Source organism: Triticum aestivum, chromosome 3B, assembly GCF_018294505.1.
Source record: "Triticum aestivum cultivar Chinese Spring chromosome 3B, IWGSC CS RefSeq v2.1, whole genome shotgun sequence".
Lineage (NCBI taxonomy): Eukaryota > Viridiplantae > Streptophyta > Magnoliopsida > Poales > Poaceae > Triticum > Triticum aestivum.
The window spans coordinates 541,230,417-541,244,689 of record NC_057801.1 but is presented as its reverse complement, the minus strand read 5'-3'; positions in this window follow the sequence as shown (position 1 = coordinate 541,244,689).

The window sequence follows — 14,273 nt, the reverse complement described above, 5'->3', positions numbered from 1 at the left end:
ACCAAGGTGGCGCTCCAAGGGGATGAAGATTTTCACCAAGAGTGCAAGAGATTTTCACTCATTAGCCATGTGTTTTATCTCTCTCCCTTGATTATGTGAGTTGCGATCTTTATTGTAATCATGGGCTTTGTTAATAGAGTTGAATTATGTGATGTGTTCCCTTCGTATTATGTTTGTGGTGAATTAAATCTTGCTCATCTATGAGTTTCTTTATGTTGGATTGAATCTTTTGGGAGTTAATGAGATTGCATGATGCATATTGTAGTATAACTTACCGAGACACCCGTGGTGACTCAATATATTAAGGTTAGAATGATGAAAATCATATGGTGTTGTCGTAGTGTACTTTCTGGGGTTGTTTGTGCTGACACCGTGGTGACTCAATAGATTAAAATTAGAAAAATAACTTTTAGGTGGTACGCAAGATGGACCCCTCCTTCGATGGGAATGGACAAAGCAAATGTTGATGTCCGAGTTTTGAGGTATGGCATAGGTGCCACTATTGCGGCTGTTTGCAGAAACCAGACATGGTATTATCTGGCTCTTCGGCTATTAGTTTGGTTTTACTAGTGATCCACTTATTCTTGATAGCTCGTAGCTTGTGCCCTCGCTAATGATCTTGGTCTTCAACAAATCCACATTGCTTCAGATTGCTCTCATTCTGAGAAAGATATTAATCAGTTGCAGAGTGTGATACAGGAGCTATCATTAGGGAGATTGCAGCAAGGGGGAATGCTTTTTTGGATTTAATTTAGTGCATGGAGATAGGAGTTCTAATATGTAAGCTTATAATCTTGCTATGTTATGGTTACTAGTGGTCGTCATGTATGGCTAGGAGTCTCACTCTATGCCAGTTTAATCCCTGTAAGAATTATTGTGATGAATAAAACCTAAAAGATTGTTTTGAAAAAAGCACAACAAGAATGGAGACTTTGCTCCCTCCTTCGATGAACCGCCACCTTTCCTTCGCCGACGACTCCCCAGAGGTCATCTCAAACCACTCTCCTCCCCTCCCCTCTCTTCCACCCTCTAGTTGTAGGGCTGGCACCACCACGAGCTCCTCCACGACTGCCACCCTTGCTTCTTGATTCGTCTGATGCGATGAACCACCCTTGCTCTCCCCTCCCCTATGGCTTGTTGCCTCCATCCACCATGGATGCCACCTCCTGTGAGGTACAGAACTTCATGCCCATTGTTCTCCCCAGCGAGCTTGCCATGCACACCGCCTCCAAGAGCACCATGGATGTCACCAAGTTCACTTCATCCTAGGCCGCCTTTGCATCTCTTCCTAGATCGTGGCTGTTTGATGGCGATACTATTGTGGCTAGCCGATGGATAGTTTTCTGACAATGATTGTGGGAACACCACCTCCATTTGGTGTCATGAAATAGTAAATTTTGTTGTTTTACTGCTTGGCGTATGCTTGAAAGCTGGTTATATATTTCTTTCTCCTGTATATTTTGAAACTTCCTTCTTTGTTTTGATTCTTGTGCCGAGTACGATGGTTTAGACGTACATGAGTATGAGTCACATGATACCTTACCTCAGTTGTAAATCTCCATTTGATCTGATACCATTGGAGAATAAATATAATTGCGGTTGAAGAATTTTCACATATCTTTGGATAATTTGTACAAGCTCTTGAGTGATCAATTAGCAATTGCACGGTCAAATTTTGTATATATGCACACCTGTTTGTACATATGCAAAACTGTATGCACATAGTTTGTACATCCGTCAATGCCCTGTCTGAAATTTTAGTAGATGAGAGTAAGAAATGGTTTCTTCTTGCGTGCAAGGTTCCTGGTGTGTATTTTTCCCGATGCTCCAGCATGCTAGCCGGAGTGCAATACTTAACCGGAGATTATTTCCTCGGTAATACTAAATATGAAACTCCTAGGAAATGATTTGCATATTGTCATGCTACTGTGATAGTCAAAGAAGCAAAACTAAATAAGTTTTTGAAAAACGGAAAGCACCAACAAGCATATTCATCTCTTTTTGTTTTATCGAGTTCCAGGCACCCAAAGAAGCAATACTAAACAAGTTGGATAAACTTTTAGGCACTTAAAAGGTTGATGAGAATGGCATCGAACGACCAATTCATCTGTATAACAACATCATTTCCCAATCTTACTTGGTCTGCAAAATTATAACGGATCATGGGCTATTGTACAATTACTATGTGTAGCATTATCACTGTGGCAAAATTAGCTAACTCTTGGGGTGAAGTGTTGTCATTGTGATGAACTATTATTGATGTGGTATAAAGATCACAGATGATGTATTGTTTCCAAGTCATGTTGCTATGAACAATTATGATGCTGTCATCAGATATTAATTCCAAGGCATGCAAAATTATGTTGTTGCTGTGATGAACTGCTGCAAAATGTGATGTAAAGATCACATTTTTATTAACAAATAGTACAAAGGGAGCCCCCACATGCCAAACAACATTTTTATGTGCAAGGGAATGTGGAGGATTGGGATGGGCGGGAATGTGGGGATTGGTGAAGAGGAGGGATTCACCAAATTCCTAATAAGGCACAACCTCTTTGGGGCTTGAAATGCCATGTGCCTATCCAATAATTTGCTAAACCCCCAGCTTTAATCCCTAATATATAAGGCATTAAGCTTTTGCCACACCTAGACCTTCCCCTGAAACTTAATACCCTAAAAAGTGTATGCTCTTTCTTTCAAACTTTTGCACAAACATTCCAAGCAAATGCACCATATTTCAACATAAATTTAAATAATTAAGATACACCACTGCAAACATAAACAAACTTCGTCCAATCCTGAAAGTGCAATCATGCCCTTAATCAAATTTTGATGTTGATGACAAATATACATATAGGGGACTAATCATGTTTGTCAAGTATATCTCAGGTTTTTGTTCTCAATGATTGATGTGTGGATCATGTCTAATAAATCTACAATGCTCAAAAATGGAGAAACAAGACAAATAGCTTAGGCTCTTTTCGGTTTGCTCTTGAGTATAGGGATCACAAACTATTAAGAGGGGATCATTGGGTCTCGCGAAAGGCTTGCTCAAAACCCGCCGATACCTTCTTACTCTCTTTCGTACACCCACATTTCATACCTAGTCTCCCCTTGACTTTGACCACAAAATCTACCCTAGGGTTGAGTTGTTTGCCTCTGTCTCACTGGATGTCTGGCCTCTCTCTACTCACCGGACGCCCGGTACTCGCCGGAAATCCGATGCCTCTATCACAAAGCCAAATTGATGGATGTTCGGTCCTCTCCGCACGTATGGTGGCCCCTGTCTTTGAACGTTCGACCTTGTCCGGAAATCCGGTGGATGCTATATAGAAATAACAGATTTCCGGTCATCGCCGGACGACCGTCATTTTTCCTGACGTCCGAAAATACACTATGCATGCCTATATTCTCTCTTAAACCGCCCATTTGATCCTACCAGCGACTGGACGTCCAACCGTTCTGTTGGACGTCTGGCACGTGTTTTGAGTCCGGACGGCCGGTAACTTCCCAGTTTAAGTTGCTCCAACAGCTAGTCTTGCCTCCCACTATAAATACCCCTCTACCAATCCGGTAGAGAGTTGATCAATACATTCAAAAGATCCCCAAGAACCCTACTGCGCCTACTCTCTTGTTCTAACACCAAATCCTAGATCCCAAGTGCATTTGTGAGGATTCTTGAGTGTTATTCCAATCAAAAGATAGATCATCTTCCTCTCCCTCTTGTGAGCAATGGAATTTGGGATTTGAGCAAGTCTTGAGCGTTTCCCCTTGATCTTGTTACTCTTTTAGGTTGGAGACTCCTAGGTGGTAGGAGCTCTTCGGTGAGGAATCAAATATTGTGATTGCCCCTGGAAAGTTTGTGAAGATTTGGAGATCACCTCAAGGTCTACCACTAGTGGTTGAGAAACACTTTCATGGTGTTGTCTTAATGGGAGAATAGGGTGAGCCTTCGTGGCATTGGTGTGCCTTAATGGTAATATCCACCCCTCTAATGGTGACTAACTCACTCCAAGGAAGTGAACATCGGCATACATCCTTGTCTCTCGAAGTTGCGGTTATCCCTAACCCCAGCTCCCTACTTGTGGTTATTTATCTCTTAGTCTTTACTTACAATTTTGTACTTGCCTATATTAATACTTGATGTATTTGTTCTCCTTGCTTAGTACTAGAAGCACCGTTGCAATTGTTAGGCGAACTTTCATTTTCTGTTAAATTGTGTAAAATTGCTAAGTAACAATTAAAATTTGTAATTGTACCTATTCACCCCTCCTCTAGGTCCATCTCGATCCTTTCAAATCCAACAAACAAATAAAACATAAACATATTTCAGCCATGACACTCCTTCTCATTTCTTGACTATCCATCTCTTCTTCATTGTATGTGTGTTGACCTCCATGGCATCAGCACTCTTCATTTCTTGGCTATCCGTAACATGGCAATTTCGTTGAGGCCGAGGGTGTGGCTTTGTACCAATTGCGACATGAACTCGATCATCTCATCCGGCTCCATTTGCTCACTACAATAACAACAAAGATTGTAGTAATGAATATCACATCATTCATCATTCAATTGAATAATTGCAAAATAAAAGTAATCAAAAAGAACAAAAACCAAATTGGGAGTTTCATTGAGCGCATCATCCTCACTAGGGAACTCGTCAAAATTGAGCTCATACATGGTCGCTGGAAGAGGAGGGAGAGCCGGCATAGCTGCCGGAGATTTTGGCATAGTCGTCGGTGCCGAGAGGGAGGCAGAGGAGGCACCGCGGCCTTCTTCATGCTAAATTTATATCATTATACATAATTTTGGGACACTTTTCTTTGTTTTTATTAGACTAACCTATTAATCCAACGTCAAGTGCGGGTTGCAGTTTTTTGCTATTTTTGTATGATAGAAATGATTATTTTCCAGCGACCAAAAAAATGAAAGAAAAATACATTTTGGAGGAAATCATCAGGAGGCCACCAGGGGCCAAAGAAGTGCTAGATGTGAGCTCCTTCCAATGGTCATGCCGGGGCTACCTCTTGAGCACTGCGTTGGATTTCCCTGAAGAGGAGAGGATGATGCAGTAAAGTAGCGTAAGTATTTCCCTCAGTTTTTGAGAACCAAGGTATCAATCCAGTAGGAGACCACGCACAAGTCCCTCGTACCTACACAAAATGATAGCTACTCGCAACCAACGCAATTAGGGGTTGTCAATCCCTTCACGGTCACTTACAAGGGTGAGATCTGATAGAGATGATAAATAATATTTTTGGTATTTTTGATAGATAGATGCAAAGTGAAAAGTAAAAGGTAAAGTAAAAACAAAGCAAGTAAATAAAGCGATAGAGATTGATATGATGAGAATAGACCCGGGGGCCATAGGTTTCACTAGTGGCTTCTCTCAAGAGCATAAATATTCTACGGTGGATGAACAAATTACTGTTGAGCAATTGACAGAATTGAGCATAGTTATGAGTATATCTAGGCAATGATCATGTATATAGGCATCACGTCCGAGACAAGTAGATCGAAATGATTCTGCATCTACTACTATTACTCCACTCATCGACCGCTATCCAGCATGCATCTAGAGTATTAAGTTAAAAACAGAGTAACGCCTTAAGCCAGATGACATGATGTAGAGGGATAAATTCATGCAATATGATAAAAAAAACCATCTTGTTATCCTCGATGGCAACTATACAATACGTGCCTTGCAACCCTTTCTGTCACTGGGTAAGGACACCGCAAGATTGAACCCAAAGCTAAGCACTTCTCCCATTGCAAGAACTACCAATCTAGTTGGCCAAACCAAACGGATAATTTGAAGAGACTTGCAAAGATAACGAAATCATACATAAAAGAATTCAGAGAAGATTCAAATATTTTCCATAGATAATACTGGATCATAAACCCACAACTCATCAGTCTCAACAAACACACCGCAAAAAGAAGATTACATCGAATAGTTATCCACAAGAGAGGGGGAGAACATTGTATTGAGATCCAGAAAGAGAGAAGAAGCCATCTAGCTACTAGCTATGGACCCGAAGGTCTGAAGTAAACTACTCACACTTCATCGGAGAGGCTATGGTGGTTATGTAGAAGCCCTCCATGGTAGATGCCCCCTCCGGCGGAGCTCCGGAACAGGCCCCAAGATGGGATCTCGTGGATATAGAAAGTTGCGGCGGTGGAATTAGGTTTTTGGCTCTGTCTCTGATCTGTCGGGGGTACGTAGGCATATATAGGAGGAAGGAGTACGTCAGTGGAGCAACAGGTGGCCCACGAAGTAGGGGGCGCGCCCAGGGGGGCGCCCTCCACCCTCGTGACCGCCTCTTTTGTTCCTTGGAGCAGGGTCCAAGTCTCTTGGATCATGTTCAGTGAGAAAATCACGTTCCCGAAGGTTTCATTCCGTTTGGACTCCGTTTGATATTTCGTTTCTTCGAAACACTGAAATAGGCAAAAAACAACAATTCTGGGCTGGGCCTCCGGTTAATAGGTTAGTCCCAAAAATAATATAAAAGTGGAAAATAAAGCCCAATATAGTCCAAAATAGTAGATAAAGTAGCATGGAGCAATCAAAAATTATAGATACATTTTAGACGTATCAGGCATCCCCAAGCTTAATTCATGCTCGTCCTCGAGTAGGTAAATGATAAAAAAGAATTTTTGATGCGGAGTGATACTTTGGCATAATTTCAATATAAATCTTCTTAATTGTAATATGAATATTCAGATCCGAAAGATTCAAGACAAAAGTTCATATTGACACAAAAATAATAATACTTCAAGCATACTAATCAAAGCAATCATGTCTTCTCAAAATAGCATGGCAAAAGAAAGTTCATCCCTACAAAATCATATAGTTAGGCTATGCTTCATTTTCGTCACACAAAGATGTTCCCAACTTCTATACCCCCGATGACAAGCCAAGAAATTGTTTCATACTCAAATAATCTCAAAAAATTTCAACCTTCACGCAATACATGAGCGCGAGCCATGGATATAACACTATGAGTGGAATAGAATATGATGATGGGGATTGTGTGGAGAAGACAAAAAAAGAAGAAAGTCTCACATTGACGAGGATAGTCAACGGGCTATGGAGATGCCCATCAATTGATGTCAACATGAGGAGTAGGGATTGCCATGCAACGGATGCACTAGAGCTATGAATGCTCAACAAAAGAAAACTAGTGGGTGTGCATCCAACTCGCTTGCTCATGAAGACCTAGGGCATTTGAGGAAGCCCATCATAGGAATATACAAGCCAAGTTCTATAATGAAAAATTCCCACTAGTATAAAAAAGAAAACTTATGAGACTCACTACATGAAGAATAAGGTGCTACTTTGAAGCACAATATATGAGACTCACTACATGAGGAAGAAGGTGCTACTTTGAAGCACAAGTGTGGAAAAGGAGATAGTAGCATTGCCCCTTTTTCCCTTTTTTTTCTTTTCTCTCTTTTTTGGGCCTTTCCTTTTTTTTCTTTTGGCCTTTCTCTTTTTTTTCTCTCTCTTTTTTCTTTTTGGGCAATGCTCTAACAATGAAAGTCATCACACTTCTATTGATTACAACATAAGGATTACAACTCGAAGCTTTGAACAAGATATGAGTCTATATGAATGCCTCCGGCGGTGTACCGGGATGGTGCAATGAATCAAGAGTGACATGTATGAAAAATAATGCATGGTGGCTTTGCCACAAATACGATGTCAACTACATGATCATGCAATGGCAATATGACAAAAGTAATGTATGTCATGATGATGATGAACGGAATGGTGGAAAGTTGCATGGCAATATATCTCGGAATGGCTATGGAAATGCCATAATAGGTAGGTATGGTGGCTGTTTTGAGGAAGATATAAGGAGGTTTATGTGTGATAGAGCGTATCGTATCACGGGGTTTGGATGCACCGGCGAAGTTTGCACCAACTCTCAAGGTGAGAAAGGGCAATGCACGATACCGAAGAGGCTAGCAAAGGCGGAAAGGTGAGAGTGTGTATAATCCATGGACTCAACATTAGTCAAAAGAACTCATATACTTATTGCAAAAATTTAGAAGCCATCAAAAATCAAGTACTACACGCATGCTCCTAGGGGGATAGATTGGTAGGAAAAGACCATCGCTCGTCCCCTACCGCCACTCATAAGGATGCACAAGCCAGGTACACTTCATGTTTCAAATTTGTTACACAACTTTAACCATACGTGCATGCTACGGGACTTACAAACTTCAACACAAGAATTTCTCACATTCACAATCACCCAACTAGCATGACTTTGATATTATCAGCTCCATATCTCAAAACAATTATCAAGCATCAAACGTATCTTAGTATTCAATTTACTCAAAAGAAAGTTTCACATATCTTGAACACTAACTATATTAACATTAAGCAAACTACCATTCTATTAATGACTCTCAAAATAATCTAAGTGAAGCATGAGAGATCAATAGTTCTTTAAAACAAATCCACCACCGTGCTCTAAAAGATATAAGTGAAGCTCTAGAGCAAAAATTATCAAGCTCAAAAGATATAAGTGAAGCACTATGAGCAAAACTATCAAGCTCAAAAGATATAAGTCAAGCACATAGAGTATTCTAACAAATTCCAAATCATGTATGGCTCTCTCAAAAGGTGTGTACAACAAGGATGATTGTGGTAGACTAACAAGCAAAGACACAAATAATACAAGATGCTCCAAGCAAAACACATATCATGTGGTGAATAAAAATATAGCTCCAAGTAAATTACCGATGGAAGTGGACGAAAGAGGGGATGCCTTCCGGGGCATCCCCAAGCTTTGACTTTTTGGTGTCCTTGGATTATCTTGGGGGTGCCATGGGCATCCCCAAGCTTAGGCTCTTGCCACTCCTTGTTCCATAATCCATCAAAAAAATTCACCCAAAACTTCAAAACTTCACAACACAAAACCTAACAGATTAGAGAAAGAAAGAAAAAGACTACTTCAAGGTACTGTAATGAACTCATTATTTATTTATATTGGTGTTAAACCTACTGTATTCCAACTTCTCTATGGATTATAAACTATTTTACTAGCCATAGATTCATCAAAATAAGCAAACAACACACGCAAAACAGAATCTGTCAAAAACAGAACAGTCTGTAGCAATCTGTAACTAACGCAGACTTATGGAACTCTAAAAATTCTACAAAAATAGGAAGTCTTGGAAAATTTGTTTATTGAACAGCACCAAAAATAATCTACGCAAAAGCACATTCCTGTGATTTAACAAAATTATATTCGTGTGTGCAAAGTTTCTGTTTTCAGCAGAATCAAATCAACTATCATCGTAGGTTATCCTATAGGTTTTACTTGGCACAAACACTAATTGAAAGACAAAACCACATCTAAACAGAAGCTAGATGGATTATTTATTCCTAAACAGAAGCAAAAACAAAAAATACAAAATAAAATTGGGTTGCCTCCCAACAAGCGCTATCGTTTAACGCCCCTAGCTAGGCATAAAAGCAAGGATAGATCTAGGTATTGCCATCTTTGATAGGCAATCCATAAGTGTCTCTCATGATAGATTCATATGGTAATTTTATTTTCTTTCTAGGGAAGTGTTCCATGCCCTTCTTTAAAGGAAATTGGAATCTAATATTCCCTTCTTTCATATCAATAATTGCACCAATCGTTCTAAGGAAAGATCTACCAAGAATAATAGGACATGAAGGATTGCAATCTATACCAAGAACGATAAAATCTACGGGCACATAATTCCTATTTGCAACAATAAGAACATCATTAATTCTTCCCATAGAATTTTTAATAGTGGAATCCGCAAGGTGCAAGTTTAGAGAGCAATCATCAAAGTCACGGAAATCTAGCAAATCGCACAAATCTTTGGGAATAGTAGAGACGCTAGCACCCAAATCACACAAAGCATGAAACTCATAATCTTTAATTTTAATTTTAATAGTAGGTTCCCACTCATCATAGAGTTTTCTAGGGATAGAAACTTTCAACTCAAGTTTTTCTTCATAAGATTGCATCAAGGCATCAACAATGTGTTCGGTAAAGGCCTTATTTTGACTATAAGCATGAGGAGAATCTAGAACGGATTGCAACAAGGAAATACAACCAATCAAAGAGCAATTCTGATAATTAAATTCCTTGAGATCCAAAATAGTGGGTTTATCAACATCTCGGTTTCTATTTATTTCAATCCCACTTTCATCAATTTCATCATCAAGATCTAGAAACTCCGAATTCTTAGAACACCTTCTAGGTAAAGGAAGATCATATTCAGTTTCATCAAGATTCATATTGCAAAACAAAGATTTAATGGGGGACACATCAATAACTTTTAGATATTCATCTTGATTTTCATAGGAATTCGGTTTAGCGGCCATCTTATTGACTAAGGTAGCTTGCATATCCGAAATTTCAGCAGTCATCTTTTCAAGACGAGCAATTTGGGCTCTTATACCATCGAATTCTTTAGACATATCATCGAGTTCTTTATTCGTATAACTCATAAAACCTTTTTGTTCCTTAAGCTCGTTTCTAAAGAAATTATTATGCTCAAATTGCAAAACCATAAACTTTCTAACATTACTTTCGATCTCCTCTAGCCTTCTAAGGTGAAGATCACCAAATTTAGGGAGTGCCATCGTGACAAGCAAACTAACACACAAGCAAACAAAAAGGCAAAGGGAAAAAGGCAAACGGGAAAGAGAGGAGGAGATTGGGAAAGAGAGGGCGAATAAAACAGCAAGGGTGAAGTGGGGGAGAGGAAAACGAGAGGCAAATAATGTAATGCAAGGGATAGGGATTGTGATGGGTACTTGGTATGGTTGACTTGCTTGCGTGAGCCTCCCCGGCAACGGCGCTAGAAATTCTTCTTGCTACCTCTTGAGCACTGCGTTGGATTTCCCCGAAGAGGAGAGGATGATGCAGTAAAGTAGCGTAAGTATTTCCCTCGGTTTTTGAGAACCAAGGTATCAATCCAGTAGGAGACCACGCACAAGTCCCTCATACCTACACAAAACGATAGCTACTCGTAACCAACACGATTAGGGGTTGTCAATCCCTTCATGGTCACTTACGAGGGTGAAATCTGATAGAGATGATAAATAATATTTTTGGTATTTTTGATAGATAGATGCAAAGTGAAAAGTAAAAGGCAAAGTAAAAACGAAGCAAGTAAATAAAGCGATAGAGATTGATATGATGAGAATAGACCCGGGGGCCATAGGTTTCACTAGTGGCTTCTCTCAAGAGCATAAATATTCTACGGTGGGTGAACAAATTACTGTTGAGCAATTGATAGAGCTGAGCATAGTTATGAGTATATCTAGGCAATGATCATGTATATAGGCATCACGTCCAAGACAAGTAGATCGAAATGATTCTGCATCTACTACTATTACTCCACTCATCGACCGCTATCCAGCATGCATCTAGAGTATTAAGTTAAAAATAGAGTAACACCTTAAGCAAGATGACATGATGTAGAGGGATAAATTCATGCAATATGATAAAAAAACATCTTGTTATCCTCGATGGCAACAATACAATACGTGCCTTGCAACCCTTTCTGTCACTGGGTAAGGACACCGCAAGATTGAACCCAAAGCTAAGCACTTCTCCCATTGCAAGAACTACCAATCTAGTTGGCCAAACCAAACCGATAATTTGAAGAGACTTGCAAAGATAACTCAATCATACATAAAAGAATTCAGAGAAGATTCAAATATTTTCCATAGATAATACTGGATCATAAACCCACAACTCATCGGTCTTAACAAACACACCGTAAAAAGAAGATTACATCGAATAGTTCTCCACAAGAGAGGGGGAGAACATTGTATTGAGATCCAAAAAGAGAGAAGAAGCCATCTAGATACTAGCTATGGACCCGAAGGTCTGAAGTAAACTACTCACACTTCATCAGAGAGGCTATGGTGTTGATGTAGAAGCCCTCCGTGGTAGATGCCCCCTCCAGCGGAGCTCTAGAACAGGCCCCAAGATGGGATCTCGTGGATACAGAAAGTTGCAGCGGTGGAATTAGGTTTTTGGCTCCGTATCTGATCTGTCGGGGGTACGTAGGCATATATAGGAGGAAGGAGTACGTCAGTGGAGCAACAGGGGGCCCACGAGGTAGGGGGGCGTGCCCAGGGGGGCGCCCTCCACCCTCGTGACCGCCTCTTTTGTTCCTTGGAGCAGGGTCCAAGTCTCCTGGATCACGTTCGGTGAGAAAATCACGTTCCCGAAGGTTTCATTCCGTTTGGACTTCGTTTGATATTCCGTTTCTTCGAAACACTAAAATAGGCAAAAAACAACAATTCTGGGCTGGGCCTCCAATTAATAGGTTAGTCCCAAAAATAATATAAAAGTGGAAAATAAACCTCAATATAGTACAAAACAGTAGATAAAGTAGCATGGAGCAATCAAAAATTATAGATACGTTGGAGACGTATCAGGCATCCCCAAGCTTAATTCCTGCTCGTCCTCGAGTAGGTGATAAAAAGGAATTTTTGATGCGGAGTGATACTTTGGCATAATTTCAATATAAATCTTCTTAATTGTGATATGAATATTCAGATCCGAAAGATTCAAGACAAAAGTTCATATTGACCCAAAAATAATAATACTTCAAGCATACTAATCAAAGCAATCATGTCTTCTCAAAATAGCATGGCAAAAGAAAGTTCATCCCTACAAAATCATATAGTTAGGCTATGCTTCATTTTCGTCACACAAATATGTTCCCAACTTCTATACCCTCGATGACAAGCCAAGCAATTGTTTCATACTCAAATAATCTCAAACTTTTTCAACCTTCACGCAATACATGAGCGCGAGCCATGGATATAGCACTATGGGTGGAATAGAATATGATGATGGGGATTGTGTGGAGAAGACAAAAAAAGAAGAAAGTCTCACATTGACGAGGATAATCAACGGGCTATGGAGATGCCCATCAATTGATGTCAACATGAGGAGTAGGGATTGCCATGCAATGGATGCACTAGAGCTATGAATGCTCAACAAAAGAAAACTAGTGGGTGTGCATCCAACTCTCTTGCTCATGAAGACCTAGGGCATTTGAGGAAGCCCATCGTAGGAATATACAAGCCAAGTTCTATAATGAAAAATTCCCACTAGTATAAAAAAGACAACTTATGAGACTCACTACATGAAGAATAAGGTGCTACTTTGAAGCACAATATATGAGACTCACTACATGAGGAACAAGGTGCTACTTTGAAGCACAAGTGTGGAAAAAGAGATAGTAGCATTGCCCCCTTTTTTTTCTTTTTTTTCCTTTTTTTTCTTCTCTCTCTTTTTGGGCCTTTCCTTTTTTTCTTTTGGCCTTTCTTTTTTTCTTTTTTTTCTTTTTGGGCAGTGCTCTAACAATGAAAGTCATCACACTTCTATTGATTACAACATAAGGATTACAACTCATAACTTAGAACAAGATATGACTCTATAAGAATGCCTACGGTGGTGTACCGGGATGGTGCAATGAATCAAGAGTGACATGTATGAAAAATAATGCATGGTGGCTTTGCCACAAATACGATGTCAACTACATGATCATGCAATGGCAATATGACAAAAGTAATGTATGTCATGATGATGATGAACGGAACGGTTGAAAGTTGCATGGCAATATATCTCGGAATGGCTATGGAAATGCCATAATAGGTAGGTATGGTGTCTGTTTTGAGGAAGATATAAGGAGGTTTATGTGTGATAGAGCGTATCGTATCATGGGGTTTGGATGCACCGGCGAAGTCTACACTAACTCTGAAGGTGAGAAAGGGCAATGCACGGTACCGAAGAGGCTAGAAAAGGCGGAAAGGTGAGAGTGTGTATAATCCATGGACTCAACATTAGTCAAAAGAACTCATATACTTATTGCAAAAATTTAGAAGCCATCAAAAATCAAGTACTACGCGCATGCTCCAAGGGGGATAGATTGGTAGGAAAAGACCATCGCTCGTCCCCGACCGCCACTCATAAGGATGCACAAGCCAGGTACACTTCATGTTTCAAATTTGTTACACAACTTTAACCATACGTGCATGCTACGGGACTTACAAACTTCAACACAAGCATTTCTCAAATTCACAATCACCCAACTAGCACGACTTTGATATTATCACCTCCATATCTCAAAACAATTATCAAGCATCAAACTTATCTTAGTATTCAATTTACTCAAAAGAAAGTTTCACATATCTTGAACACTAACTATATTAACATTAAGCAAACTACCATGCTATTAATGACTCTCAA